We start from the raw sequence: 26,846 nt of genomic DNA, 5'->3' as shown, positions 1-26,846 counted from the left end.
TTCAGTTACTTTGCAAGCTCCTGTCCATCGCTGGCAGTAATTTATAGATCCGCGGCCTAAGAATATGCAGGAGAGTAGTGGACAGAACATCAATTGATATAAAAGAACATTTTACCATCCCTTAAAACAACAGACAATGCGTAATATATCCCTTGTGAAATCTCATTAATAAGTAGAATGCTAGGGCCGGTGTACAACATTTCATGGACCGCCACGGGGAAGGAGCTCACAAAGCAACTGAACGGAAACACCTGTGGGTTCCGTGCAGACATGTGCAGATGTTCCAGCTCGCTGTCAGGGAGCGAACCCATGATAGTGACTGCATCCCTAAGACTCCCAACCCTGCCCAGCAACACATGACTCGCCCGGTTCGCGCGAGACGTTATTGATGCATCACTCCGGTAAACATTTCCAGGCTGCCGTTTCGACGACATAGACTCAAGCCGGTGAATACTGAATGAATCGTGTTGGAAGGGAAATTACATCAAATAGCATAGCGTTAAATGCATCCAACACGGGGATAGATATGGCTCTTAGAACGAGTGGGACACAATGATTCTTGGAGGAAACAGGTCAAACAGCCATGATTTGTTTGATGAGTTGAGCTCACAGGTGCTACGGCCAATCCTGCTTCTAAATATACTTTATTATAGAACGTCTCCTCTCAGTATTTATTGCATCCATAATGCTTTTATTTGTGGATTTGCTGTAAGGTGTGTAATTATACTACATCCCGTAGAATGCTATGTGGAAATAAACGCAGAAACAGACGTGAAATGTAATTTACCGCTGATTTTTCTTAACCCCTTTTGATATCACACTGATGGCAGTGGGAGTTTGACTGGACTCTCTTTCTCTCCATCAGAGAGCATTCGTCCCGCCTCTTCATCTTCATTGTGTTATCCCTTATTAAGAAATTATGTCCCCCCAGTCTGTATAAACCACGTGGAGGGCTCCTCATCTCAGCACCTGCCCCTTCAATCCCCAATCAGCTGTCGATTTTTATAAACTACAGTGGGTCTTGCCCCAATCTATTTAACGTGTATTTGTATGTCATCTCTTTTGCCCAAGGGTTATCTAAGTGAACATTTGTACTACCTCCAATAGAATAATCCAATATCTTCCATATGGGATTCTCAACTGTATTCAGATGCGGTCTGATCTGGACACTGCAAACTTCCGAATCATTATCCTCTGTCACCGTTGCAAAGGTAGCAACATGCCAGCAGCCTATCTAGTTGGAACTGCATCTATCGCTAACACGTGTAGGAAAGAACTGCAGATGCTGTTCTAAATCGAAGGTAGACACAAAATGCTGGAGTAATTTAGCAGGACAGGCAGCATCTCTGTAAATAATAGTGACACAGTTTTGATTGAATCAGAACCTCCCGGTTTTATTTTTATAAATTAAGCCAGAATACACAGAAAAGTAAGTGGAGTCGCCATTTTATATAAAGAGACTTTACAATGTAAGAAAATGTTATGTGGGAATTTCAACTCCTTCGAATATGTCGCTGCTCAGCTGAGTTCTCCTCAGCGAACAATACTTTTAACTATTTACAGGCCACCAAAATATGATGCACAGTTTTTGTGATGAGATTGCCAAATTACTGTCCATTGTATGCATTGATTTTGATTGTGTTGTCTTAGTGGGTGATTTTAATATTCACATAGATAATGCAGAGGATGGAGGTACAAAAGAGCTCCTGAACATTTTGGACATATTTGGACTTAATCAGTACGTAACAGAGCCAACTCACAATAGGGGGCATATATTGGATCTGATTGTTTCCAAGGGTCTCGACATTTCTGATGTTATGGTGACTGGTGTTGCTCTTTCCGATCACCACTGTGTATTTTTTAAAACGACCATCTCTGCTAGCAGAATCAGAAAAGATCCAGAGGTGATCGAAAGGCGCTGTATCAATGAAAACACCGGCGCATTGTTTACTCAGGCCTATACACCACCACCAACTCTGCCCTCGGCCTCTGTCGATGACCTTGTGGATGGTTTTAGCTCCAATGTTATGACTCTTATGGATGCTATTGCACCACTAAAGACCAAGGTTTTATCTGGAAGGAAAAAGTCACCATGGAGAAATGGCACAGCAGTGAGATCCCAAAGAACAAAGTGTAGACAGGCCGAACGTAGGTGGCGAAAAACCAAACTACAGGTCCACTACGACATCTACAAAGACAACCTCCGTATCTATAATCAGGAATTGAAAGGGCAAGACAGTCCTTTTTCTCAAAGGTTATCAACAAAAATAATAATTCCCGCACCCTGTTTGCTGTTGTCGATAGACTGACAAACCCCTCATCATCAGTCCCTCCTGAGCTCCTGTCCAGCAAGTCGTGCAATGACTTTGCAGATTTCTTCACCGATAAAATTCTGAAGATAAGACAATGTCTAGCTCCACCTCAGGGAACATGGCTTTGTCACCTATGCCTCCAGATTCACTAATGAATCTACAACATTTTAAACTTTTAGATTGTGCATCTCTGACTGAAACTGTTCAACAGCTAAAGTCCACTACCTGCTGTCTTGATCTGCTGCCCACAAGCTTCTTTAAAAATATTTTTAACAGTGTTGCACCAGAAGTACTGAACATAGTAAACACTTCCCTTCAATTGGGGCATTTTCCCGAAGCCTTAAAAACAGCAGTGATCAAGCCCCTATTGAAGAAGCCTAATGTGGATGCCTCAGCTACGAGCAACTACAGGCCCATATCTGATTTAGCATTTTTGGCAAAGATTATTGAAAGGGTAGTTTACCAACAAATGTACTGCTTTATAACCCAAAACAATATTTTTAATGTTTTCCAGTCGGGATTTCGGCCACATCACAGCACCGAGACTGCACTCACTAAGGTCCTAAACGACATACATCTAAACAGTGATGCATCAAAAGCTTCAGTTCTGGTACTTCTAGATCTCAGTGCTGCTTTTGATATGGTGGACCACAACATACTGCTTAACAGACTGGAGAAGTGGGTGGGACTCTCTGGTTCTGCGCTGGACTGGTTCAAATCTTACTTGAAAGATCAGGATTATTTTGTTTCCCTTGGTAATTTTGAATCAGAATGTACAAAACTCACATGCGGGGTTCCTCAGGGCTCCATTCTTGGACCCATTTTGTTCAACATTTATATGCTCCCCCAGCTCAGATTATACAGCATTTTAACATATCCTACCACACTTATGCCGATGACACACAACTATATATCGCAGTGTCACCACATGACCATAGTCCCCTACACTCACTGAGCCAGTGTGTCAAACATATCAATGAGTGGATGAACCAGAACTTCCTCCAGCTCAATGCAAATAAGACAGAAATTATTGTCTTTGGTCCCAAAAAAACAAGGCTAGAGGTGAGTGCTCAACTCGACTCAATTGCACTGAAAACCACAGACAAAGCCAGAAACCTTGGTGTAGTTATGGACTCGGATTTGAATTCTAACAGCCATATAAAGACCATTACAAGATCTGTCTATTACCATCTAAAAAATATTGCAAGAATCAAGGGATTTCTGTCCAAAGAAGACACTGAAAAACTTGTTCATGCATATATTTTTAGTAGGTTAGATTATTGTAATGGCATATTTACAGGTCTCAATAAAAAATCAATTAAACAACTGCAGCTTATCCAAAATGCCGCTGCCAGAGTCTTGACCAACACCAAGAAAATGAATCACATTTACACCTGTCCTTAAATCTTTGCACTGGCTACCAGTGTGTAAGAGGATAGATTTTAAAATTATGTTGCTGACCTACAAGGCACTGAATGGTCTAGGTCCAAAATACATCTCTGACCTACTTGTTGTATATGAGGCGCCTAGACTCCTCAGATCTTCAGGGACAGGTTTACTCTGTGTTTCCAGGGTCAGAACTAAAAAGGCTGAAGCAGCATTCGGTTTTTATGCTCCACACCTGTGGAACAAGCTCCCTGAACACCTGAGGTGTGCACAGACTGTAAGCGCATTTAAATCAGGCCGACAGATAGCACAATGGGCTAAGAGTTCGGCTGGCGACCGGAAGGTAGCCGGTTCAAATCCCGCTTGGAGTGCATACTGTCGTTGTGTCCTTGGGCAAGACACTTCACCTACCTTTGCCTGTAATGGAATGTTACGGCGGCAGGCGCGGGCACACCGCGACGCCCTGTGTCTCCCTTTCAAGGGAGATGCTAAAAATGCATTTCGTTGTCTCTGTACTGTACACTGACAATGACAATAAATTGAATCATTTCATTTCATTTTTTTTTTTCTCAAAACACTGTTTACTATAGCTTGTCCATAACCCGACATGCAGGTAATCTTAACCGTCTAATTTTAACCATTTTATGTGCTTTTTAAAATCGTTTTATTGTTTCATTGACGTTGTTTTATTATTCACACATTTGTCGTATTGCTTGTTTTGCAATTTTTAATTATTGACTATTTTATTTTTTCTTTCCTGTAAAGCACCTTGAATTGCTGTTTGCACGAATGGTGCTATACAAATAAACTTGCCTTGCTTTGCCTTGCCTCTGGAGAGAAGGAACGTGTGACGTGTCAGGTCAAGACCCTTCTTCGTCAGTCACCCGTTTCTTCTCTGCAGAAATGCTGCCCGTCCCGCTGAGTTGCTACAGCATTTTTTTGTCTACCTCTAACACGTTGTCTTAGACAATATGTGCCGGAGCAGGCCACCTGGCCCGTCGAGCCAGCACCGCCATTCAATGTGATTATGGCTGATCATCCCCAATCAGCACCCCGTTCCTGCCTTCCTCCCATATCGTCTGACTCCGCTATTTTAAGAGCCTTATATAGTTCTCTCTTTAAACCAACCAGAGAACCTGCCTCCACCGCTGAGGCAGAGTCTTTCAAAATCCGCAACAATTATTCAGTTGAGGTGCAACTCTATTTAAACAATAGTTGCTTTTTCTGTTTGCATTTGAAAATATATAATCTCACAATTTCATTCGTGATATATCATATGTTAATTTCGTTGCCACTGTTCACAACTCAGTACAGCCATTGCGTGTTCTCACAATTTGACACCGTACTATTTTTTATGATGAAGCAACGGCGCTCCAGTGCGTACGGTACATTCTACAGATTGCGTTTAGTTGAGGTATTAACGCTAATCTTAGTGGTTTCCCACAAGAAATCGATGGGTAATCCGAAAAAATCCGCCATTGTCATGGTCACACGGCGTAGAAACAGGCCCTTCTGACCACCAAATCCATACCTTTCTGTCCTGGGCCTCCACCACAAATTGGAGGAGCAGCACCTCATATTTCGCCTGGGTAGTTTACATCCCAGCGGTATGAACATTGAACATTTTGCGGTAGTCCTTGCTTTCTCCCTCCTTCCCTTCCCCATTCCCAACTCTCGCACAGCCTACGGTCTCTTCCTTTCCCCTGCCCCCCACCCCCACATCAGTCTGAAGAAGGGACTGGAGCCGAATCGTCACCTATTCCTTCGCCTCACCCGCTGAGTTTCTCCAGCATTTTGTCTACCTTAGACAGATGAGTTCACCCAAAGTCCTTTTTTGGGTATTGGCGATCTTCTACACTTCAGATATACACTGATTGTGCTGTGTGTGATTTTCAATCAGTCCAGATATCTGATCTCTCCGTTGTGTCTGTGTGAGATAATCCCTTACTCGCATCCTGTCTGGAATACCCGTATAGTGGCAAGGCTGTGCTACCGTGGAGCTAATCCCGGCCATTCCAGACACATTGTGTCCACTCTTCAGAGTGCTTATCATCAACAATTGCATCGAATGATGTACCATGCAGCCAATTGGAACGTTTGTTCTGAAGAAGGGTTTCGGCCCGAAACGTTGCCTATGTCCTAGCTCCATAGATGCTGCTGCACCCGCTGAGTTTCTCCAGCATTTTTGTGTACCGTGTAACGTTTGTATGACAGCTCTGTTGCTGTGAAGTATTTTTTTCTTGTTGTATCCAATTCATCAACTGTGGCTTTTGCTCTCCGGGTAGTGGACTGGACACAGCTCATCACTTTTAGCTGCACATATTCCATAGATATATACTTTCAGTTGCATTGCAAGCTCTCGCCCATCGTTGGCAGTGAAATGTCAATCCCTGGTTTCAGAATACGTAGTAAAGTTGCCATTGATATATTAAATTAAATGTAACCTTTCCTTCAAGCAGTAATCCAGGAGGAAAATATTCGTCGTGTAATCTCACTAATAGGTAGGACCATGTGGCCCGATTTCAATCCGCCACTGAAAAGAAGGCTGTGGATATCTTCAACGCAGATTCATTCTTGATTAGTGCGGGGCTGGTGGGAAGAAGGCAGGAGAATTATGTTAAGAAGGAAACATAGATCAGCCATTATTGAATAGTGGAGCAGACTTGATGGGTCGAATGACCTAATTCGGCTCCGAGCACTTATGAACTGTCTCAACTTATGAGATCACGGTGAAATTCAATGGAAGCAGAAACACATCAATCATCAACACATATCTTGTCACCTCAACGCACGTCACGATGCGACCTAATGTGAAGCTCCGATTAACAATGTCAGACCGCAGTCAAACCATTGGAGACTTAAAGCCGCGTAGACTGGATGAACTGAGTTGGAATAGGAATGGCAATTAATATGAAATCATTAAATATATCCACAAATTGGTTAGCTGTTGTTGCTGGGAGCAGTGGCATGAGTAAATACTTGAAGAAAGAAGGATAAGGAATTGGAAGTGCACGATACCCCAACATCAATGTGAAGAGGGGAATAAGCACGAACATGTTCCTCTGCTCCTATTTCTCATTATGTTGTAAAACGGCTCACGCAACCATTGTTCCAATGACATTTTTACTATTAAATCACATTAGATACATAGCAACATAGACAATAGATGTAGGATTAAGACATTCGGCCCTTCGATGCAAAACCGCCATTCAATGTGATCTTGGCTGATCTTCCACAATCAGTACCCCGTTCCTGCCTTCTCCCCATACCCCTTGATTCCGCTAGCCTGAAGAGCTCTATCGAACTCTCTTTTGAATGCATCCACTGAATTGGCCTCCACTGTCTTCTGAGGCAGAGAATTTCACAAATTCACACCTTTCTGTGAGAAAAAGTTTTTCCTCCTCTCAGTTCTAAATGGCATACCCCTTATTCTTAAACTGTGGTCCCTTGTTCTGGATTCCCCAACATCGGAAACATGTTTCCTGCATCTAACGTGTCTAATTTCTTAATAATTGTTTATGTTTTTTATAAGATACCCTCTCCTCCTTCTAAATAAATTTCAATGAATACATTCTTTCATCATATGACAGTCCCGCCATTCCGGTAGTTAACCTCGTGAACCTACGCTGCACTCCCTCATTAGTAAGAATGCCCTTCCTCAAATTAGGAGACCAAAACTGCACACAATACGGCAGGTGTAGTATCACCAGGGCCCTGTATAACTGCAGAAGGACGTATTTGCTCCTATACTCAACTCCTCTCGTTATGAAGGCCAACATGCCAATAGCTTTCTTCACTACCCGTTGTACCTGCATGCTTACTTTCAGTGACTGATGTACAAGGACACCCAGGTCTCATTGTACTTCCCCTTTTCATAACCAGACGCCATTCAGATAAGAATCTGCATTCCGGTTCTTACCACCGAAGTGGACAACTTCACATTTATCCACATTATATGCACCTGCCATGCATTGGCCCACAACCTAACCTGTTCAAGTCACCCTGCATCCTCATAACATCATCTTCACAGTTCACACAGCCACCCAGGGTTGTGTCATCTGTAAATTTGTTAATGTTATTTTTAATTCCTTTATCCGAATCATTAATCTGAATGTGGTACGTGAACATACCCGGTGCACAATCACATGGAAATACATCTTCATCGAGAGAGTTGGTTACGTCGTTCAATAAGAGGCAATTGTACTCCGATCCCTTGTTAAGTCCTTTCATGGTCCTGCAAAACGAAATGTGAGCCGGCCTGGTCTCAGGTCCAAATGTAATATTGCTGATAGTACATAATCGAAATCAAAGGACTCTCTGAAACTAAATCGATCACCTATATGTGAAGTCGCAGGAGCTGGGTTCTGTCCATGAACATTTCTCCTTTGTTTGTACTGCTGAGAAAGATATGAGGATGAGAGAAGTTAGAGAAATCAAAGGCAATGTCTTGAGGGCAATTTACATTACAGTCAGAGGAGTTGTTAAATGTCCTAAGAAGCATGAACATGCACAACTTTCCAAGGCACGTTCAGATTCAAGATTCACGATTCAAGATTCAAGAAAGTTTATTGTCATGTGTCCCTGAAAGGACCATGAAATTTGTGCTTTGCTTCAGCACAACTGAACATAGTAGGCATGACTACAGAACAAATCAGTGTGTTCATATACCATTATATAAATACATACACGCATGAATGAATAAACTGATTACGTGCAAATAACAGATAATGGGCTATTAATGTTCAGAGTTTTGTCCGAGCCATGTTTAGTAACCTGATGGCTGTGGGGAAGTAGCTTTTACTCAACCTGGTCGTTGCAGTCTTCAGGCTCCTGTACCTTCTACATTAAGTTAGCAGAGAGATGAGTGTGTGGCCAGGAGTGTGTAGTCCATGATGATGCTGCCAGCCTTTTTGAGGCAGCGACTGCGATAGATCGCCTCGATGGGACGGAGGTCAGGGCCGATGATGGACTGGGCAGTGTTTACTACTTTTTGTAGTCTTTTTCTCTCCAGGGCGTTCAAGTTGCCGAACCAAGCCACGATGCAACCGGTCAGCATGCTCTCTATTGTGCACCTGTAGAAGTTAGAAAGATTTATATGCAAGGATACAATGCAAGTTGGTAGACTTAGTTCCTCACACACTGTTTAGTGCATTGGGCAGCAAGCTTTCGCCATTCTGTTCGGTTATGTGCGATGTCTTCCACCCTCGATAGGTTTGCGTCCCGGGCTTCCAAATCCTTCTGGAATGTTCGCCTCCATGTGAGTTTTGGTCGGCCTCTTTTCCATCTTCCGTCTGGTTGCCATGTCATTGCTACCTTCGGTGCAAGTTCTGGTGACATTCCGAGTACATGTGCTGCAAAATGGGAAGGGAATGGAGGGTTATGGTCTGAGCGCAGGTATATGGGACTAGGGGAGATTATGTGTTCGGCACGGACTAGAAGGGTCGAGATGGCCTGTTTCCGTGCTGTAATTGTTATATGGTTATATGGTTATATGGTTACATTTCATCCTGCGTACCTTTATGTCCTGGCTGAGAGGTTTTGTTGGAGTTTTGCGGTAGATCTCCTGGTTTGTGAAGTGGTGTCTGTAGCTAGTCTTCAGTTGGAGCCCTAGCTGAGATATATCAATCATTGTTAAATAAATGTGAGATGTCTAAAGACGACGGTGGCTAATGCTCTGCCTCTATTTACGAAGCCTGCACAGTAAGACATAGAAACACAAGACCAGTGAGCCTAACATATCTAGTAGTTACTGGGGAGGATTCTAAAGTATGAATACATTTGGAGGTTGAATAGTTGTTGCCAGCAAGTTTTCTTTTTTTGCAGAGGGAGATCGTATCTGACGAATTATATTGGGTTATTGAAGATATAACCTGTTTTGTAGGCACTGTAGGTTTATTTAGCTTCTGCAAATTGTAAATTGCTCCTAGTGTGTAGGATAGTGCTAGTGTACGGATGATCGCTGGTCATCGTGGACTCGTTGGGCCTGTTTCCAAGCTGTAGCTTTACTCTAAACTTAAACGAAACTAAACTCCTGCAATCCCTTCTCTCCCCTGCCACCATCCACACCCTAGTCGTTTTACCAGTTCTGCTGTTCGTATCCTTGTATGTCACACCTTCCCCAACCAACAATGGGCCATTATGGGGTCCAACCTCCTGAAGTAACTTGTTGCCGGTCCTGATTTATTCTGGCCATTTCTCGTCATCAGTTTATCCCCCCGCCGCCCACATCCCACCTTTACTTTCATTCAGAAGAAAGGTTCAAACCCAAAACATCACTCACCGTTTCATCCAGATATGCTGTCTGACCCGTTGAGTTACTCCTGAATTTTGTATCTATCCTCGGTATAAACCAGCATTCGCAGTTCCTACATGTATATGTGTGGACTTGAACTAGCCCTTTGATGGGATTCCGTACTGCTGGTTCCAGAAGATTAGATTGCATGAGCTTTGGACAGAACTTTGGAGGTGGCTTCATGATAGTAAACAAAGGATGGCACAAGCTTGCTGTCCGGATTGGATAACTGTAATTAATGTTGTACCTCGGTATTCGAAGAGAGCCATTGCTGTTTGTCATCTACATCAATGATTTCATTGAGAATGTTCAATGCATTTAAAAATGTTTGCAAGTTAATATGTTTTCGAATGATATTACAGAGTTGGCATCGTAAACAGGGAAGATCAAGCATCACAGCGAGATCTGGATCAGTTGGGCAAATGGTCCCAGAAATGACGAATTGCATTTAATTCAGAATGGTACAAGCTGTTGCATTTTCGGAGCTCAAGGCAATTACATTTACAGTGAACAGTAACGTCCTGGTGTTTGCTGGAGAGCAGAAGGATCTAGGATTTCAGTACACACCTCCCTGAAAGAATCGTCGGAGGTAAATAGGAAAGTGAGAAAGGTGTTGGGACTTAATGAGTCAACAAATTAATTAAAGTCGGGTAGCTAAATTGCCGCTGTACTGGAATGAACTCAAATGGAACTTACAAAGATGTTACCAGCGACGAGGGTCTAAGGTATAACCATATATAACCATATAACAATTACAGCATGGAAACAGGCCATCTCGACCCTTCTAGTCCGTGCCGAACACGTATTCTCCCCTAGTCCCATACACCTGCGTTCAGATCATAACCCTCCATAACTTTCCCGTCCATATAACTATCCAATTTATTTTTAAATGATAAAAAAAAACGAACCTGCCTCTACCACCTTCACTGGAAGCTCATTCCACACAGCCACCACTCTCTGAGTAAAGACGTTCCCCCTCATGTTACCCCTAAACTTCTGTCCCTTAATTCTCAAGTCATGTCCCCTTGTTTGAATCTTCCCTACTCTCAGTGGGAAAAGCTTATCCACATCAACTGTGTCTATCCCTCTCATCGTTTTAAAGACCTCTATCAAGTCCCCCCTTAACCTTCTGCGCTCCAAAGAATAAAGCCCTAACTTGTTCAACCTTTCTCTGTATCTTAGTTGCTGAAACCCAGGCAACATTCTAGTAAATCTCCTCTGTACTCTCTCTATTTTGTTGATATCCTTCCTATAATTAGGCGACCAAAATTGTACACCATACTCCAAAATTGGCCTCACCAATGCCTTGTACAATTTTAACATTACATCCCAACTTCTATACTCAATGCTCTGATTTATAAAGGCCAGCACACCAAAATCTTTCTTTACCACCCTATCTACATGAGAATCCACTTTCAGGAAACTGTGCACAGTTATTCCCAGATCCCTCTGTTCACCTGCATTCTTCAATTCCCTACCATTTACCATGTACGTCCTATTTTGATTTGTCCTGCCAAGATGTAGCACCTCACACTTATCAGCATTAAACTCCATCTGCCATCTTTCAGCCCACTCTTCCAACTGGCATAAATCTCTCTGTAGACTTTGAAAATCTACTTCATTATCCACAACCCCACCTATCTTACTATCATCTGCATACTTACTAATCCAATTTACCACACCATCATCCAGATCATTGATGTACATGACAAACAACAGTGGACCCAACACAGATCCCTGTGGCACCCCCACTAGTCACTGGCCTCCAACCTGACAAACAACCATCCACCATTACTCTCTGGCATCTCCCATTCAGCCACTGTTGAATCCATCTTGCTACTCCTCCATTAATCCCCAACCATTGAACCTTCTTAACCAACCTTCCGTGAGGAACCTTGTCAAAGGCTTTACTGAAGTCCATGTATACAACATCCACTGCTTTACCCTCATCAATTTCCCGAGTAACCTCTTCAAAACATTCAAGAAGATTAGTCAAACATGACCTTCCAGGCACAAATTCATGTTGACTGTTCCTAATCAGACCCTGTTTATCCAGATGCTTATATATATTATCTCTAAGTATCCTCTCCATTAATTTGCCCACCACTGACGTCAAACTAACAGGTCTATAATTGCTAGGTTTACCCTTAGACCACTTTTTAAACAATGGAACAACATGCGCAGTACGCCAATCCTCCGGCACTATTCCCGTTTCTAATGACATTTGAAATATTTCTGTCATAGCCCCTGTTATTTCTACACTACCTTCCCTCAATGTCCTAGGGGATATCCTGTCCGGACCTGGAGACTTATCCACTTTTATATTTCTCAAAAGTGTCAGTACTTCCTCTTCTTTGATCCTCATAGTTTTCATAGCTACTCTACTTGTTTCCCTTACCTCACATAATTCAATATCCTTCTCCTTGGTGAATACCGAAGAAAAGAAATTGTTCAATATTTCCCACATCTCTTTTGGCTCTGCAGATAGCTGTTCACTCTGACTCTCTAATGGACCAACTTTATCCCTCGTTATCCTTTTGCTATTAATATAGCTGTAGAAACCCTTAGGATTTACTTTCACCTTACTTGCCAAAGCAACCTCATATCTTCTTTTAGCTTTTCTAATTTATTTCTTGAGATTCTTTTTACATTCTTTATACTCCTCAAGCACCTCCCTTACTCGATGCTGCCTATAATTATTGTAGATCTCTCTCTTTTTCCGAACCAAGTGTCCAATTTCCCTTGAAAACCGTGGCTCTTTCCAATTTTTACTATTTCCTTTCAACCGAACAGGGACATAAAGATTCTGTACTCTTAAAATTTCACCTTTAAATGTCCTCCATTTCTCTTCCACAACTTTCCCATAAAACAAACTGTCCCAATTTACTCCTTTTAAATCCTTTCGCATCTCATCAATGTTAGCCTTTCTCCAATCAAAAATCTCAACCCTCGGTCCAGTTCTGACCCTCTCCATAATTATATTGAAACTAATGGTATTGTGATCACTGGTCCCGAACTGTTCCCCAACGCATACTTCTGCCACCTGACCTGTCTCATTTCCTAACAGGGGGTCCAGCACTGCCCCTTCTCTAGTAGGTACTTCTATGTATTGCTGCAAAAAACTATCCTGCACACATTTTACAAACTCCAACCCATCCAGCCCATTTACAGAATGTGTTTCCCAGTCTATGTGTGGAAAATTGAAATCTCCCACAATCACTACCGGGAGAGGTTGGTTAGGATAGTTCCGCGAGCGGCTGAGGGGTAATTTTAAATAGGTGTATACAATCATGAGGGGATATGAAATGTCAATTCAGTCTTTTTTTACGTCGGAGAATCGAGGACTGTGATGCATACAGTTAAGGTGAGAGGAGAATGTAGGGGGACCTTTTCCCACACACGCTGTTGTAAACGGAGCGAACCAGCAGGGATTATTCAAGAGACATTTAAAAGACGTTTTAAAGACAGGGTAATGGCGAGGAAATGTTTGGAGGGATATGGACCAATCGCGAGCACATGGAATTGTTGTAGATGGGACATTATGGTCAATATGGCGGAGACCAGTAGAAGGGTGTATTTCCATCCTGTATATCCCCAAGCGGCCTGGTCACCACGACACTGTGACGTTAAATAAAAATTGTTGGGCGTGTTAGGCTCTCGTATGGCCAAGACTGAAGTTGGTAAGTTTAGGGATGTTAAGGCTGCCTGCAGATGGATATTAAGTAAAATAGTATCCTGTTCAGAACTGTGCCATTGAGTTTGCATATGGAACTTCCATTAGTGACACACTCTATTCCAATGCAGGCTATTCACAGGTTGATCTCTTTGCACCATATACCAGATGTTACTGTCCGTGACATTTTGGGTCATCTTTCATCAGTTGCTGAAATTCTTAAGATGTCCCGATGAACAGTTGAGAGAAATCAATCAGAAACGTAGTTGATGTGTTTATATGTTCTGTGATCGCAGCTGGACGTGATGGAGGCATTGATGCAAATAATCTCAGAACCAGAGGTCTCAGATTAGAACATAAAAATACAAAAAGAGAATCACATTGTCCCCAGCAGCGCAGAATAGCATCCGAGAGAGTGAGATGCAAATCTTCAAGCGATTCCGGATAAATAGTTAATGTTTCAGATGTTCTTATGTTATTGTAGGAAAACAGAACTATGGGCAAAAATCTCCACTAGACATAATGAATGGGACCATACTGAATGCCGACGCGGGATAGACTCTGCACCCCTCTCTTTAAAACCTCCCAACATCCTATTTGTCACGTCTCTCTTCAATAGCTTGACACATTTGGAAGATGAGAACGACGGGAGAAAACAATCTTTCGGCCTACATATGAGGCATTGTGCAGTTGATGAAGCCTTCTGAAGATACATTACAATAAAAACATGACCTGTGTATTGATCGGGCTAACTGCATTGAGTGTGGAGATGTAACGGGAAATACATATTGTATTGAACCCATGTTCAAATTGCCTTCGGTGGAATTTACACAAAAGTACTTGCATTCTCTCAAATTTCTTCACATAATGAAGGTGACTCTATTGACCCAAACCACGTGGGGTGGGGGATATGGGACACGCCAAGCCTACGTTGAGTGTGGTGTGCGCCCTTTAATCAATTCCAATGTATGAACTGTCTGGCGTGTTTGTGTGAGAAATATATTCTCGCTAGAATAATCGCGTATTTGATACACATTCTAACGGTGCTTCCATCAAATCTCAATCGAGTCCAACAGCACTATGTCCACTCGTGCAGAACGCAAACCATTAAAACGTAAATCTAATGATCTAACATGCCGCCAATTGCAACGTTTGTTGGTGCTATGACAGAACTGTTGCTGAGAAGACTTTTGTCTTGTTGGATCCCATTCATCATCGCTGAGCAGCGGACTGGAAACAAACCATAGATTTTAACTGTAAGTAAACCACACGTGCTTCCTTTCAGTTACTTTGCAAGCTCCTGTCCATCGCTGGCAGTAATATATAGATCCGCGGCCTAAGAATATGCTGGAGAGTAGTGGACAGAACATCAATTGATATAAAAGAAACGTTTACTATCCCTTAAATGAACAGACAATGCGTAATATATCCCTTGTGAAATCTCATTAATAAGTAGGGCCGGTGTACAACATTTCGTGGACCGCCACGGGGAAGGAGCTCACAAAGCAACTGAACGGAAACACCTGTGGGTTCCGTGCAGACATGTGCAGATGTTCCAGCTCGCTGTTCAGGGAGCGAACCCATGATAGTGACTGCATCCCAAAGACTCCCAACCCTGCCCAGCAACACATGACTCGCCCGGTTCGCGCGAGACGTTATTGATGCATCACTCCGGTAAACATTTCCAGGCTGCCGTTTCGACGACATAGACTCAAGCCGGTGAATACTGAATGAATCGTGTTGGAAGGGAAATTACATCAAATAGCAAAGCGTTAAATGCATCCAACGCGGGGATAGATATAGCTCTTAGAACGAGTGGGACACAATGATTCTTGGAGGAAACAGGTCAAACAGCCATGATTCGTTTGATGAGTTGAGCTCACAGGTGCTGCGGCCAATCCTGCTTCTAAATATACTTTATCATAGAACGGCTCCTCTCAGTATTATTACATCCATAATGCTTTTATTCGTGGGGTTGCTGTAAGGTGTGTAATTATACTACATCCCGTAGAATGCTATGTGGAAATAAGCGCAGAAACAGACGTGAAATATAATTTACCGTTGATTTTTCTTAACCCCTTTTGATATCACACAGAAGGCAGTGGGAGTTTGACTGGTCTCTCTTTCTCTCCGTCAGAGAGCATTCGTCCCGCCTCTTCATCTTCATTGTGTTATCCTTTATTAAGAGATTATGTCCCCCCAGTCTGTATAAACCACGTGGAGGACTCCTCATCTCAGCCCCTGCCCCTTCAATCTCCAATCAGCTGTCGATTTTTATAAACTCCAGTGGGTCTTGCCCCAATCTATTTAACGTGTATTTGTATGTCATCTCTTTTGCCCAAGGGTTATCTAAGTGAACATTTGTACTGCCTCCAATAGAATAATCCAATAACTTTCATATGTGATTCTCAATCGAAGGTAAACACAAAATGCTGGAGTAATTTAGCGGGACAGTCAGCACCTCTGGAGAGAAGAAACGGGTGAAGTTTCAGGTCGAGACCCTCTTCATTCTGAATAAGGGTCTAAACCCTAAACGTCACCCGTTTCCTTCTCTCCAGAAATGCTGCCCGTCCCGCTGAGTTGCTCCAGCATTTTTGTGTCTACCGCAAAAACATTGTCTTCCGTAATCCGCAATAGGTATTCAGTTGATGTACAACTCTATTTAAACAATATTTCTTATTTTCTGCATTTAAAATGTATAATCTCTTAATTTCAATATCATATATCATATATCAAGGATGTTAAGGGCTTGGACACGCTAGAGGCAGGAAATATGTTCCCGATGTTTGGGGAGTCCAAAACCAGGGGCCACAGTTTAAGAATAAGGAGTAAGCCATTTGGAACGGAGACGAGGAAACACTGATCGGTGGGCGGCGCGACTCAAGTCGCAGCGGCCTATGCAGTCCGTCTGTCTTTTTAAATTATTTTTTGTCTCGTTTGAATGTAGTTTTTATTAAAACATTTTGTGTATGTGTGTGGGTATGTGTGTGGGGGGCAGGGGGTGGTGGGAGAAACTTTAAAAATGTTCTATCCCCTGCATGGAGAACCCGACCTTTTCTCTGCCGGGTCTCCGTTGTCATTGGGGCCTAGCACCGTGGAGCGGCCTCCAGCAGGAACGACCTGGGGCTCCAGTCGCGGAGCCTGCGGTCCTACTCGCCATCGCGGAGCTGGAGGAGCGGTGGTGGCGAGCTGCTGCGACCCGACCCCGGGGATTCGGAAGCTCCAAGGTCTGGCAGACAGGAACACCGGGAGCCCGCGGGTCCCTGCTGGGAGACCTCTTTTCGGCGACTTCACCCGCCCGAGTTGTGGGATTGAAGATTACCTGGAGCGGGGCCGTACATCATCGCCACGCGCGGCTTGGGGGACTAGCACCCGCCGGGGGCTCCAACAACAAGACCCGGAGCACGGCCTTGCATCCGGGATCGCCAGAGTCGGAGGTCCGGCTGGCGCGGCCTGTGAACTTTGGACATTGCAGTCTTCGGGGAGGAAGCGGCCGCTTCAGTCCGAGCCGCTGAAGGATGTTCACCCGACGCCGATGATTCAGCTTCGCGGCAAGAGGGCCTGAAAACACCGGGTTGGCTGAGGAGGCCACATATAGACCCCGACCTCGGGTGGACTATGAGGAGGAGAACTGGATATTTTCAGTGCCTTCCCTCACAGTGAATTCTGCTGTGGGGGACGTTTCTTGTTGATTTCTATAGTGTACTGTTCTGTGTCATTTTCCTTTTTATTTATTTATTTATTTAAAAAAAATATATATATTTTGTATGAATTTGTGACATTGAATCTATTCAATTAATTTGATCAATCTCTGTAAAGCACTTTGGTTCAAAGTGATTTTGTTTAAAAGTGCTATATAAGTAAATATTATTATTATTATTATTATCACCCGGCGCGGCGTAAATGGCCGCGGGACAATTACCATCCCCCGCTGGGGGCTTTGACTCTGACATCGGGAGGGGAATGCGGGGAGAGATAAGTCTTTGCCTTCCATCACAGCGAGGAGGAGATGCGCTGTGATGGATGTTTGTGTAAATTGTGTTGTGTCTTGGTTCTTTCTTGTGTGTATGACTGCAGAAACAACATTTCGTTTGAACCTCAATGGGGTTCAAATGACAAATACATGGTATTGTATTATTGTATTGTATTGTATTTTTCTCACAGAGAGTGGTGAGTCTGTTGAATTCTCTGCCTCATCGGGCGGTGGAGGCCGGTTCTCTGGATGCTTTCAAGAGAGAGCTCGATAGGGCTTTTCAAAATAGCGGAGTCGGGGGATATAGGGAGAAGGCAGGAACGAGGTACTGATTGGGGATGATCAGCCATGATCACATTGAATGGCGGTGCTGACTCGAAGGGCCAAATGGCCTACTCCTGGATCTATTGTATATTGTCTATATCTGTTAATTTCGTATCCACTGTTCAGAATCCAGTACAGCCATTGCGTTTTCTCACAATTTCATACCGCACTATTTTTTTTATGATGAATAAAAATGTACCGTCCGGTACATTATTACAGATTGCGTTTAGTTGAGAAATTAACGTTAATCTTAGTGGCATCCCACAAGATATTGATGGGTAATCCGAAAACGATCCGTCATTTACACAGTCACACATCATAGAAACAGGCCCTTCCGCCCAACAAATCCATGCCGCCCACCAACCACCGATATAAGACATGTGACAGTAATTCAATTTTACATTCACTGGATTCACATCCACTTTCCCCCAATTCTCCCACTCAGACTGGCACCAGGAGCAATTAACATGCCAACTCACATATCTTTCGTTTGACGGTGGAAAACTGATTACCGAGGAGTACACAATGAACTGGAGAACGTGAAAACTTTACACAGATTTCAGTGAAATATCAAACCAATGACATGAGATAACAATTCCATTATCTGCAGCCGAGTTTCCCCACCCAAAGATTGGAGAATGGATAACTCACATACGCGGTTGGTACTGTTATAGATAAAATACTGCGGAGTGACCAAGGATAGGAACTGGACGGTGGGAAAAACCAGTGAGGGATATTACTGAAGGATGAATTTAATGCCACGGTGAGAAGGACGTGCATTTGGAAAAGGATGGCTGGTCTCTACGTGGGTGGAACTAAGAAAGGCCAAAGAAATAGCCTTCGGGTGATTGTGGTGCGTCGAATCAAACAGACAATTTGAGGCACGTTCAAGAACAGGTCACTGGTCTTCACGTGCATGTTATGCAAAACAATAACATTGTGGAGATTGAAACCTCGATACGTTGGTAGACATTTGCGTTGGTAAACTGACCAGAGAAAATGCTATCCTATATTGGGTATTGTCCAGAGGAAAAGGAATACTTATAATTTGATAAAGTTATAGCAGAGCATAAAAAAGTGCAACACCGACCGTACGTCCTATATTGTATTCGCAGAACATACTGCCAAGTAAAACTAATTTCGTCTGCCTGCACATAGACAATATAGAACAGTATAGCACAGAAAGAGGCACTCTACCCCAAAATGCGCCGACAGGATTCCCAACCAAATCCTTACCTACATGCACATAATCCATAGCCCCAATAATTTGTATATGCATGGGCTTATCCAAGGGCTACCATCAAATCATCTTATACTACAACCCATGGCAGCGCGTTCCACGCACCCATCACACTATGTGTAAAAAGCATTTATCGCCTAAAGTTTGCCCATCTTACCTTAAATCTATACCCTCTGGTATTTCATTTCAGTTGAGATCAGTTTCAGTTAAGTTTCGTTTATTGTAACTGTACCGATGTACAGTGAAAAGCTTCTGCTGAGTGCTAACTAGCCAGCGGAAGGACAATATGTGATTACAATCGAGTGTACATGACCAATGGAATGACTTTTACTGCAAGGTTAAAGCACTTAAGTCCTATCAACGATAGTCCGAGGGCCTCGATAAGGTAAACAGTAGTTCATGACTGCTCTCTGGTTGCGTTTGGATGCTTCAGTTAGCTGACAACAGCTGGGACGAAATTGTCCCGGAGATTGACGGTGTGCTTTTCCACACTTGTATAGTTTTACCCGATTAGAGAGGGGAGAAGAGGGAGTGGTTGGGCTGCGACTCGCCCTTCATAATGCTGCCGGTTTTTGAGAGGCAGCGTGGCCACAAATGATGTCCACAATTTGCTGTAATTTCTTGCGGTCTTGGATGGAGCTGTTCCCAAACTAAGCAGTGACACGTGCCAATGAAATGCTTTCTGCGTACATCTGTAGAAGTTGGCGAGGGATAGTGGGGACATGCCGAACTTCCTAACTCTTTTTAGGGAGTAGAGGTGTGGGTATGCCTGCCAGTGGGGGTATGGGGGTATACGTTAGGGAACCTGGTTGAACAAGGAGTTTCCAGTTTGTGTCAAAGGAAAAATGAAGAGCATGCAGGTTTGAAGAATGTGAAACCAGAGAAGCGTTTTTGAGGAATATAAAGCAAAGAGGAAAGAGCTTAATCTGGCCAAAAGAACGGCCAAATGTGGGCACGAAATGGTTTTGGCGAATCGGGTTCAAGAAAATCACAAGACGTTTCATCCCTCCATTAGAAGCAAGACAGGAAACACACTGAATGTTTTCCGGCACAAACAAGAACGATTTGTTGTGGCTGTTGATGGGCTTTAAAGGGACATGACTTGAGGGACAAGGGGACATGGCTTGAGAATTAAGGGACTGAAGTTTAGGGGTAACATGAGGGGGAACTTCTTTACTCAGAGAGTGGTAGCTGTGTGGAATGAGCTTCCAGTGAAGGTGGTGGAGGCAGGTTCGTTTTTATCATTTAAAAATAAAGTGGATAGTCATATGGACGGGAAGGGAATGGAAGGTTATGGTCTGAGCGCAGGTATATGGGACTAGGGGAGAATATGTGTTCGGCACGGACTAGAAGGGTCGAGATGGCCTGTTTCCGTGCTGTAATTGTTATATGGTTATATGGTTAAATTGGTTAATCCCAGGGGTCTGAAGGAATCTATACCAGATTGTTGAGAGAGGTAAGGGCGGAGATTGCAAGACCTTTGACGATTATGTTTGACCTTCTCTGCCCACAGACAATATCCTGGTGTACTGGAGAGTACCTAACATTGCCCCTTTCTGGACGAACGGAAGTACACAGAACCCAGGGAATTTTAGGCTGTTGGCCTCTAGTGGGTGATTGTGAAGCTGGAGGAGTGGCTTCATAACATGACTGACACCCATCTAGATGAGAATGGGATAATTGCGGACAGTCAGCATGAATCTATATGCGGCACGTCGTATCCTTTAACGTGTTTGAGTTTTTGTGGAGATGACGAAGATGATGGTTGAGGGAAGGGTAGTGGACATTGTGAACACACATTTTAGTAAGGCATTTGATAAAGTCTATCATGGGAGGCTGATCCCGGGGAATGTGCAAGGGATTAACAACCTGTGCCTTGATCTCATGGACGCATAACTGACTTACCGATGGAGGACAGAGTAAGATGTTTTTCAGGCTGGAGGACCGTGACAAGTGGGATTCTGGAGGGATCTGTGTAGTGACCTCTGTTGTTTTTGATATGCATCAATAACGGGACGTCAATGTAGATGCTATGGTTAGTATATTTACAGATGACACCAACATTGCTGAAATTCCGGGCTGTGATGAAGTATCCAATGGGATATACATCAGCCAGAAATACGCAGATAAATGGCAGACGTGATTTAATGTGAGCATTTGGGAGGTTACTCTTTGGGAGGTCGAATGCCTGAGGAGAATATGCGATTAGAGGCAAGGCCCTTAACTGCCATGCCGTGTTTTACCACTATTGCACGGCAATGAACTGGGAACAAGGTCATGTGGTGTTCAGATGCTTTCTCAATTGCATCTCACAATGTGGAAATACAGAAAAACAATCTGGCAGAACAGTATTGACTTTCTCAATCGAGTCGGTTCAATCAATACCTCAGCAGTATATGCTTGGATATATACAATGTTTTACATACAGGCTTCTATGCCCTGTATATATTGAAATAACGCACCAGTGATCTTCTTGCGACCTTCGCTTCGGTCATATTAGGAAAGCCATTCGTCCATTTATTCAGCTTAGTTTGGTTTAGAAACACCACGTGGAAACAGGCCCTTCGACTCACCGAGTTCACGCCGGCCATTGATTACCCGTAGAATCCATGTTATCCCACTTGCTCATTCTGCACACTAGGTGCAATACACAAGCCAATTCACCTACAAACCCGCACGTCATATGATCATGAGGTCGTAAGTGATAGGGTCAGAATTACGCCATTCGGCCCAGCAAGTCTACTCTACCATTCAATCATGGCTGATCTACAGTATCTCTCCCTCTTAACCCCATTACCCTGCCTTACCCCCATAACCCGTACCGATCAAGAATCTAACTCTCTTCTTTAAAAATATCAACTGACTTGGCCTCCACGGCTTTATGTGGCAAATAATTCTAGATTCACCACCCATTACCAAATAAATTCCTCCTCAACTCCATCCTAGAAGAACGTCCTTTAATTCTGACGCTATGACTTCTAGTCCAACATATCCCACTAGTGGAAACATCCTCGGCACATCCACTCTATCCGAGCTTATCACCATTCTGTACGTTTCAATGAGGTCCCCCCTCATTCTTCGAAACTCCAGCGAGTACAGTCCCAGTGTCGTCAAACGCTCATCATACGTTAACCTACTAATTCCTGGGATCATTCCTGTAAACCTCGTCTGGACCCTCACTAGAGGCAGCACGTCGTCCCTCACAAATGGTGCACAAAAATCCTCACAATATTCCAAATTCCGCCGGACCAGCGTATTATAGAGCGTCAGCATTACATCTCTGTTTTTGTATCCAAGCTCTCTCGAAATAAATGTTAGCATCGGGTTTGCTTTCTTTTCAACCGATTCGACTTGCAGATTGGCGTTGTGGGAATTGTGTTGTGATCAATTGGGGGTGACCATGCTGCAGGAAATATATGATTTCGCTGGAAAGGTTGCATATACCTTTTTCGTGGGTTGTACCATGACCCGAGAGCCCGGGGTGTGGGGAGAGTTTGCTGAGGCTACAACTTTATTCCTTGGAGCGCAATAGGTTTTGAGAAGGTTTTTACAGAGAAACATACAATCACGAGGAGAATATATACGGCGAGTGTACAGTGTATTTTCCCACGATAGAACTTGAAAGCGGAACGTGAACGAGTAAATGTTCAATAAAACTGGTGCGTCTCTCTCTCTCTCTCTCTCTCTCTCTCTCTCTCTCTCTCTCTCTCTCCTCCCCCCCTCTCTCTCCTTCCCTCCAATACCTGGAATGACTCCACACTTTGTTACACTATATTCTATCTGCCACTTCTCTGCCCACTCTCCCAAACAGTCCAACTCCTTCTGCAGAGTCCCTGCTTTCTCTACTCTACCTGCCCCTCTACCTACTATCGTATCATCCGCAAACATGGCCACAAAACCTTCAATCCCATCATTCAAATCATTAATATACAACGTGAAGAGTAGCAGCTCCAGCGCCGACCCACGCGGAACTCTGCTAGTCACTGTCAGGTAACCACAAAAAAACCCCTTTATTCTGCTAGTCATTCTTTGCCTTCTTCCATCCAGCCAACCTGCTTTCCATACTAGTATCTGCCATTTGATACCATGGGCTTTCATCCTCCTTAGCAGCTTTACGTGTGGCACCTTATCCAAGGCTTTCAGAACTTTGGAAAGTGGGGTGAAACTTGTGCACCCGAGTGGAACACATGATGTCACAGGGAGAACGTGCAAACTCCACATAGATAGCGCCCGAAGTCAGGATTAAACGTATACAGCTCTACCGTCTTCGAAATTAGTGCCGAAAAGTAACTTTCCTTGTCATAGTCTTGTTATTGTCTGGGGCAGGTTTCAATCGCCTAGGGTTGATTATTGGCGATTAGTATGGTTATGTGCGTGGAGATCGTCAGACGACTTTAACTGCGTTTTTAGAAGTAGACAGAGGTAGATATAGACAGGTCGGTACATTTGAACAAGGCCTTTGGTTACGTTTGTCCTTGGTAAGCTGCTCTGGAATGTTAGACCACATGAGCTCCAGGGAGGGCTAGCTGATTGGATACAGATTTGACTTCAGACAGAGGGTGATGCTGTCGGGTTTATTTGGGGATTGGAGGCCTGATACTAATGGTGTGCTTCGGGGCTCGGTGTTGAACGGATGGTCATTTGCTGCCCCGATCAACCATTTGGATGAGTAATGTTTAGTAAGATTGACATCAACACTGTAATAGCCAGTATCATGACAGTGGAGGTAGTTATCCAGAATTACAGCGGGATCTTAACCAGATGGGAAGTTCTGCCGATGAATTGGATTACTTCACAGAAGCGCGAGGTGTTGAATTTTGGGAGTTCAACCAGGGTAGGCCTTGGTAGTGAAAGCTGGAGAACTGGGGAGTGTTGTGGAGAAGCGTGATATGTGAGTAAAAGTAAAGGTTTATTTTAAAGTCGTGTCTTCGATAGTGATGGTGGTGGTGTAGGTGGTAAATGCGGTATCTACATCTAAGGTGGGTAAGAAATATATTGCCACTCTGAAGTTCATCCGTGAGGGATACACAGAATATAGGTGCAGGAGTAGGCCATCGTCCCATCAAGCCACCACCACCATTCAATGTGACCATGGCTGATAATCCACAATCAGTACCCCGTTCCTGCCTTCTCCCCATATCCCTTGATTCAGCTAGCCCTAAGAACTTTATGTAACTCTCTTTTGAATGCATCCAGTGAGTCGGCCTCTACTGCCTTCTCAGACAGAGAGACAGGCAGAAATTTCCACAGATTCACAACTCTCTGGGTGAAAGAGGTTTTCTTCATCTCACTTCTAAATGGCCGACCCCTTATTCTTAAACTGTGATCCCTGGTTCTGGACTCCCCAATATCTGGAACATATTTCCTGCACCAATCCCATATTAATTGCACATTTTTCTATAAGATTCCCTTTCGTCCTGCTAAATTCCAGTGAATACAAGTTCAGTCGTTCCATTCTTCCACCATATGACAGTCCCGCCATCCCGGGAATTAAGCTCGTGAACCTACGGCGCGCTCCCTCAATAGCAAGAACATCCTTCCTCAAATTACGAGACTAAAACTGCACCCATTACTCCATGTGTGGTCTCACCAGGGCCCTGCACAACTGCAGAAAGACCTCTTTGCTCTTATACTCGAATCTTCCCGTTATGAAGGCCTCCATGCCATATGCTGTACCTGCATGTTTACTTTCAGTGACTGATGAACAAGGACACCCAGATCCCGTTGTACTTCCCCTTTTCCTAATCTGACTACATTCACATAATAATCTGCCTTCTTGTTCTTGCCACCAAAGTGGATAACCTCACCTTTAGCAACTGCATCTGATATGCATCTGTCCACTCACCCTGCCTATCCAAGTCACCCTGCATCCTCACATCTTCTTCACGGTTCACACTGCCACACAGCTTTGTGTCATCTGCAAATTTGCTAAAGTCCAGATACACTACATCCACTCTTATCCATGTTACTTGTTACATCCTCCAAAAATCCAGAAGATTAGTCAAGCAAGATTTCCCCTTCGTAAACCCATGCTGACTCAGACCGATCCTGTTACTGCTATCCAAATGCTCCGCTATTCCATCTTTAATAATTGACAGCAGCATCTTCCCCAACACCGATGTCAGGCTAACTAATCAATAATTACCTGCATCCTCTCTCCCTCCTTTTGTAAAAAGTGGGATAACATGAGCTACCCTCCATTTCAGAGGAAATGATCCAGCATCTATCGAACATTGGAAAATGATTACCAATGCGTCCACGATTTCTAGAGCCACTTTCTTGAGCACCCTGGGATTCAGGCCATCAGGCCCTGGGGATTTATCAGCCTTCAGTCCCATCAGTCTACCCAATACCATTTCCTGACTAATGTGAATTTCCTTCAGTTCCTCCGTCACCCCAGATCGTCTGGCCACTAGTACATCAGGGAGATTGTTTGTGTCCTCCTTAGGGAAGATGGATCCAAAATTCAACTCATCCACTTCATTTCGTATACTTCGCACATTCATATATAGCTCTTTTAATTCAGCATTCATCTCTCCTCTCATACCGGTTCCTATTTCACCTGACCTTACTCTCTTATCCCTTCTTGAACTTCCCATCCCGTTAATTCAGGTGTCATTCCTAACTTTCTCTGTACTCTATTTCCCTTTAACTCCATTCTTATACTTCCAATTCCCCCCCCCCCCCCCCCCCCCCCCCCCCCCCCCCCCCCCCCGCTATTTTGTTTAAACTCACTCGTGTAGTACTAGCAAACCCGACAAAATGTAGGTCCCCTCCAGTTATGATGCAGCCGTTCCTTTTGTACAGGTCACGTCTACCCTAGAAGAGATCCCAATGGTCTATAAATCTAAATCCTGCCCCTTTGCGCAAGTTACTCAGACACACATTCAGATCCCCTATCTCTCTGTTCCTGCCCTCACTAGCACGAGACACTGGAAGCAAACCAGATAGAACCACCCTAGATATCATTTCCAGCCTCCTCCTCCCTCCTCCACCTCCTCCTCCTCCTCCCCCTCCTCGTCCTCCTCCCCCCCCCCCCTCCCCCTCCCCCTCCCCCCTCCTCCTCCTCCTCCCGCCCCTCCCCTCCCCCTCCTCCTCATCCTCCTCCTTCCCCTTCCCCCTCCTCCCCCTCCCCCCCCCTCCCCCTCCTCCTCCCCCTCTCCCCCCCCCCTCTCTCTCCCCCTCCCCCTCCTCCTCACCCTCCTCCTCCTCCCCCTCCCCCCTCCCCCCCTCCCCCTCCCCCCTCCCCCTCCTCCTCCTCCTCCTCCTCCTCCTCCTCCCTCCTCCTCCTCCTCCTCCCCCCCCCACCCCCACCCTTCCCCCTCCACCTCCCCAATCAGGAGTTAATTGCCCCAGTGCTGGTGGATGGGTGACTGTGTTCAGGTGACCAGCCTTCTGAATCAACACACGCTACCCACAACCACCACGCCCATCTCTGTTGGATATTTAAATGCTTCCCAGGGGCTCCACAATCAATTGTTTACACGGTCTGCTACTGACTGGACCCACGCAGAAACAATTCCGTTAACATTCCCAGTGGGATGAAGTCTTCCACTGTACTAAGCGTATTTCTGGCCTTCCTATCCAGTAAATAATTTCTCACGATCGCGGACTGCATCGGTGGTGGCGACCTTCATCGTACTCCA

Source organism: Leucoraja erinacea, chromosome 31, assembly GCF_028641065.1.
Source record: "Leucoraja erinacea ecotype New England chromosome 31, Leri_hhj_1, whole genome shotgun sequence".
In the NCBI taxonomy this organism is placed as follows: Eukaryota; Metazoa; Chordata; class Chondrichthyes; order Rajiformes; family Rajidae; genus Leucoraja; species Leucoraja erinaceus.
Note: the sequence above shows the minus strand (reverse complement) of the source record.